General features: G+C 55.7%; 1 protein-coding gene across 1 annotated transcript in view; it reads left to right on the top strand.

The window, feature by feature from the left end:
- The first annotated feature begins 4462 nt into the window (after window positions 1–4462).
- RARA (retinoic acid receptor alpha) overlaps window positions 4463–6000 on the top strand; it is a 47060-nt gene continuing 45522 nt past the window's right edge. The window contains exon 1 of the mRNA XM_047756843.1: window positions 4463–4552. The gene's annotated coding sequence lies outside the window, so the exon portion shown is untranslated. The remainder of the gene's footprint in view (window positions 4553–6000) is intronic.

The following is a 6000-nucleotide window of genomic DNA, read 5'->3' as shown; positions in this document are numbered from 1 at the left end:
CTGGGAAGGTGGTGGGATTTTTTTTTAAGGGGGCTGGGCTGGGCTTGTGGTTACTCGTTTTTGCCAGAAGCATAGGCTGTTTCACATGGAGTAGTGGCAGAGATGCTGACCTACATTCCTCTTGAAGGTGGTGTGTGTGTATATGTGTGTGTGTGTGTGTGTGTCTTTAACCTGGTTTATTTATTTACTTTTCTTCACAGAAGAAACAGATTAAGCTTGCATAGGGTGTTGGTGGGTATTGCCATGGAAGGCACATAGACACAATAAAATCGGTGTGAGTTTCAACCCCAGAGCTGCTCCTGCCATTTCTGGCTCAGTGAAGACCTTCCTGTGGCTGGATAACTGGCAAGCTACCCGGAGACGCAGAAAGTCAGTGTGCAGAGGTCTTCCTGCCCCTTCATTGCTCCCTGCCTTTATTAAGTGCCTTTTTAAGAGACACCCATAAGAACTGGGAAGTAGGAAGGAGACACATGACCTGGGGCTTTTAAAAAATATCTGTAGACCAGTGTTGTCACTGCTGTGGCACAGGTTCTATCCCTGGCCCCGGAACTTCATGCGGTGGGCGAGGCCGTGGGGAGGTGTTACCTTGACTGCTGAGGGAGACCAAAAGAGACCGCCAAGGTGGAGCTTTGTTTTTTTTTTTTTTTTTTTTGGTCTTTTTGCTATTTCTTGGGCCGCTCCCGCGGCATATGGAGGTTCCCAGGCTAGGGGTCCAATCGGAGCTGTAGCCACTGGCCTACACCAGAGCCACAGCAACGCGGGATCTGAGCTGCGTCTGCAACCTACACCACAGCTCACGGCAACGCCGGATCGTCAACCCACTGAGCAAGGGCAGGGACCGAACCTGCAACCTCATGGTTCCTAGTCGGATTCGTTAACCATTGCGCCACGATGGGAACTCCGAGCTTTGTATTTTTTGTGTTTTTTGTTGTTGTTGTTGTTTTGCTTTTTAGGGCTGCACCACGGCACATGGAAGTTCCCAGGCTAAGGGTTACATCAGAGCAGCAGCCGCCAGCCTACACCACAGCCACAGCAACTCAGGATCCGAGCCAAATCTGCGAACTACACCACAGCTCATGGCAACACTGGATCCTTAACCCACTGAGCGAGGCCAGGGATCAAACCTGCGTCCCCATGGATACTAGTCGGGTTCCTACCGCTAAGCCACAATGGGAACTCCCTGCCAGATGGAGAGTTTTTTACCTTTGTATCTGTCCCCAGCACTTAGGACAGTGCCTGGAACCTGGGAGGTAGTCAAGAAACAGTTGTTAAGTATCAGACATATGACTGAGTAAGAGGCCACCTCTCCCTCCCTCTTTCAGACAGTTCTAATCTGGAAGTGGACACCGCTGGTGCTTTTGTATCGAGGAGGAGTGGGCCCCTGTGAAAGATGGGTGCTCAGTCCCACAACATGTGTCAGCACAGTGTTTATCGGCCTCACAGAGGCATTCCAACGGCTCCCTCGGATGTGGTTCCCTTGAGGCCACGTCCACGGCCCACGGCGCTCCCAGGAAGCCTTGGCTCTGGGGAGAGAGTCCCACTTAGGGGCTGGGGAGAGGGCACCTGTCTGGAGTTGGTACCCTGGTACCCCTAGAGATGGGCCAGAAGCTCTGCCTCTGGTGGGCAAGGGATTAGGGAGGACCCACCTTGGATGCCCCACTTTTTTAACTTTGGGGGGAAAGAAGTGATCTCGGGTTCCTCCTCCCCAAAGGATCAGGTGCTCTCTCGCAAAAGGCCCTCCTTTCAGCTCCAAGAGCGGCAGGTCTCCCTCTTCTCAGAAGAGGTGGTTCTGTAGGGGGAGAAGGCATATGCCCTCTGGCCTCCCCTTGATTTTCAACCCCAGCCCCAAGGTGCTGGCAGTAGAAGCTAATTGGGTGCAAGGAGCCTGGCTAAAGGCTGTCTGAAGACTGGCGAAAGGACAGAGCCAGCTCCTTTTTTAAAAAGCTCTAATTGAGTTCTGAATCAGCCTCGCTCCTTTGATCCCTCTTCTGTTTCCCACACTGCCAGAAAGAGCCAGATCAGCACTTTCTAACAAGGGTGCGCCTGCTCCCCACACCCGCCCCCCCTCTCCTGACGCTCTCAGCTGCCGCCATCCACCGCTTGTCTCCTTCAGTTAAGATAATGAAGATGCTGAGAGATAAAATGTGTATTTAATAAGGGTGGGGGTAGGGAGGCGGGGAAAGGGGCAGCCAGGGCCTTCCCTAGTTTGGGGCCCAGCCTAGACTCAAGCCGAAAGCAAAGCTAGAGTAAGACGTGGCCCCAGGGTGTGGGGGTTTCTGGGCCTGGATCCAGTTGACTTCACCGCCTGCTGTTTGCCCTAAATTCCCCCACCTCCACCCTCTCACCCCCACACTCCTTTCTTTCCTCTCTTGCTCCCGGTGGGAAAAAGGACTCTTGCATCAACCTTAGTTTCAGCTGGTAACTTGGCCTGTGGTGGCGGTGCCCCCCACCCCAGAGTCAGCTGCAAGGTGGGGCTAGGGCGTCCCCTCTAGCCTGGTCCCCGCCACCGCCACCACCGGAGAAGCTGTGGGTTCCTGGTGGGGGGTGAAGAAAGCTGGATTTAATGAAGACCAGCTGGAGTCTGGGTTCTGCCCACAGCGAGCTGCGGGCCAGCCCTTGGCAGTGGGTAGAGGGACGGGGGTGCTTGACCTCCATCCCTGGGCACGAGGATATCCTGTGGCAGCCGAGGCTTGCGCCGCTCTCTGAGCACGGCTTTATCCCGAGGTTGTAGGAGGGTGGCGTGTTTCCCTCTTCCCCTGTTCCTCCCCTCCCCAGATGACACTCAGCCCTTATGCAGCTAACTGTAGTGGGGGCCCAGCTGAGATCTGAAGATCTCCAAGCTCTTCTGTAAACATTCATTAACTGCCTGGGAAGAACGGAGGGCCCTGTTTAACAGCTGGGAGAGAACCCAGGCACGTTAGGGTGAAAGGCTTGACCCGAGTTCACCCCGGGGACTCCACCCTGAGGCCCTCCGCACTCACCCACCACCCAGCTCCTTCCCCCAGTTCCTGCCAGACAGGGGGTGAGGTGGAGGCAGGGCTGCCTTCATCCTGTCTCTGACTTCCCTGGCCCTTCACCCCGTGACATTTTCCCTGCTCTGCTGCCGGAGATATGTGCAACTTTCCTTGCAAAATACTCTCCACCCAGCCCTCTGCAGCCTTCCTGGCCACCTCTCCTGGGGCCCACCTGGCCCACCAGCCCCGAGTTCTCCCTTTCTTTCTAGAAGGTGGGCCATCCTCAACTGGGTCTGTGACCTCGAAGCGGGTCAAATTGTGCCCAGTGACCCTCCGCCCCCCTACATTTATCCTAAATGGCACCTCGGAAAATATTCTCTTTCTTTAACTTATTCATCCTGGTAAAGTTTCAGGATCCTCTCAGGGTCTGGCTGACCCCGAGGTTCTTCCACTGACACTTGCCATTTCTGCAAATGGACGAATCCCCCAGAGTCGCCCAGCCTCACCTGCTTATGCTCACCTGTGCATCTCTGTCCACTCCCAGATACCCAGGCCTCGGTCTAAGGATATAAAACTACTGGAGCTCTCTTGTGGCTCAGTGAGTTAAGGATCTGGCATTGTTACTGCTGTGGCTTGGGTCGCAGCTGTGGTTTGGGTTCGATCCCTGGCCTGGGAACTTCTGCATCCCGCCTGGTGCAGCCAAACAAACAAAAACCTACCAGTTTCCAACTGCTCTCCAAGCCATGTTGCCCTTTTTACTTGCTGGTGATGAGGTTTTTCCTTCCTGGTGTGGCCTCCCAGGCCTTTAGGGAGAGTCGGGAGAGATGGGGAGACTGCGTTCCATGTATAAGCAGGAGGGTAGAAGTGAGCTCCTGTCCACAAGGATGCCCCCTTCCCCAAATTCTCAGCAGTTAGGCTACTTAGGAGTGGTTAGGAAAGCAATGTGGGAGTTCCCATTGTGGCTCAGGAGTAACAGACCCAACTAGTATCCTTGAGGATACAGGTTTGATCCCTGGCTCTGCTCAGTGGGTTAAGGATCCTGTGTTGCCATGAGCTGTGGTGTAGGTCACAGACTCAGCTCAGATCTGGTGTTGCTGTGCCTGTGGTGTAGGCCAGCAGCTGCAGCTCAAATTTGACCCCTAGCCTGGGTACAGCCCTAAAAAAAAAAAGAAAGAAAGAAAAGTGATCTTAAACCCACCTTCAGTACCAAAGCCCAAATCATCTGTTCAGGGCAGGCAGAAGAAATGTCTCTCTCTCCCCGCCCCCCATAATATCATCAGCTAAAATCATCCATGTGCTGTGTATTTGAACCTGGGGACCCGTGCTGTCCCCATCCCATGACTCAGACCCTGTCTTTCTTCCAGTAAGTTCTTTCTGCCCCATCAGTTCAGCTCTGCACCCGCTGACCCAGTCAAGGGCTGGTGGAAGAGGGTGGGGAGAGCCTACTGTTTGGAGAGTGGGCTTTAGGACCCAACGGGAACCCGTGCCTCTTGCAGCAGCCTAACCCAGAAGCAGGGGGGAATCCTGAATCGAGCTGAGAGGGCTTCCCCGGTTCTCCTGGGAACCCCATCGCCCCCCGCCGGCAAGCACCTGAGCAGGTAGGACCACAAACACCCCTGCCCGATTCTCCCTCGGCTGCCTTCTGCCCGGCTTCCCCGCTTCTGATCTGGTCGGTTCCCTCCCGGCAGTTCAGGCTTTCCCCATCCCTCCTCCCCCACCGCTCGCCGTAGTCTTGGGAGGTGGGAGCCTGGGAACAGTGGGGTGTCTGAAAGCTTAGAGCCTCCGGCGCCCCTGCTGCCCTCCCCTCGAGGCACCCCCCATTCTCTGGCTAAGAATGGAAAGTGGCGGGGGTGGGGGGTCTGCCCAGGCCCCGGCCCCTGCACCCTCCTTTGCAGTATTGCCTGCTGCCCCTTCCCCCACCTCACCTCGAAGGGAGAACTGGCAGCGCTGGGGTGACAGAGAGCGGAGGGAGCCGGCCGGCACCCGAGACTCCCTGGGGGGTTTCTCTCTTGCTTCCTCTCTGCACCGCCCCCCGCAGCCTAAGCGCTCAGGACTTTGCCCCCCACTCCCACTCACCTTGTGGAACCAGAGTCCCCTTCCAGGCTCATGGCACATTTGAGGGGCCAAAGGCTTTGCGGGAGGGGAGTAGAGGTTGTGGTTTTTTGGTGACCTTTTCCTCTGGGGAAAGTTCTTTGAGTTAGAGCCCCCATCCCTGCCAACACCTCAATACCTACTGAAAAGCAGCTCCCCATATTCACCGTGTGTGTGTGTGTGTGTGTGTGTGTGTGTACACCATATAGTTGTATGATCTATAAGCTTAGGGTAGAGGTGGCTGTGTAGGTTGAAGCGGGGTGATTGCAGAGTGTGGCCCAGGCCAGAACAGACTCAGTCCAGATGGCTGGGGAAGGGGGTGTGGACCAGATCAGGGAGACCGCCAGCCGTGCCAGCTCCCTGGGCTCCTTGGCTTTCAGAGCCTCGGGCTCCTGGTGTTACCCCAAGCGTCTGCCCTCCTGCAGGCTCTCTCAGGGGGAGGGGGTTGCATGGTACCTACAACCTTGTTTACAGGGACTTGTTTGTCCCTCTAGTTGGGGGCTGACGGGCGCCCTGTTCTCTGAAGATCTAAGGCATCTCGTTCTGGTCTGGTGGGTGTGCAGGAGGGGGGTATGACTTGTCTGAGTAACCCCGTGTGTGCGTGTGTGTGTTGCCTCTGGGCGTAGTAGAGGAGGAGCATGATGGAAGACAGAGGTCCCGCTTTAAGGGAACCCCTCTAACCCTCTGTGTGGTGGCTGGGTGGCATGTCCCCATCCGGTAACTCTGGCTAGGTGTGGGGTGTGCTCTGTATGTCCCCATGACGCCCCAGATCCCCTAAGGGTTGGTTTTGGAGGAGAGGGTGGATAGTGGAATGACTGCAGACTTTGCTCTGGACCCAGGGGAGGGAGTGAATCCTGAGTGTGAATGGTGGACTGAGAAGCAGAGGCCTTAATCTGAGATTCAGCTCGGTCACTTAACTCTGCGCATTTATCCGGGTCTCCAGGTTCCTCATTTA

The sequence above is a fragment of the Phacochoerus africanus genome, chromosome 14 (genome assembly GCF_016906955.1).
Source record: "Phacochoerus africanus isolate WHEZ1 chromosome 14, ROS_Pafr_v1, whole genome shotgun sequence".
In the NCBI taxonomy this organism is placed as follows: Eukaryota; Metazoa; Chordata; class Mammalia; order Artiodactyla; family Suidae; genus Phacochoerus; species Phacochoerus africanus.
The sequence above is the reverse complement of the archived record's forward strand: the minus strand, read 5'-3'. Positions and strand labels throughout refer to the sequence as shown.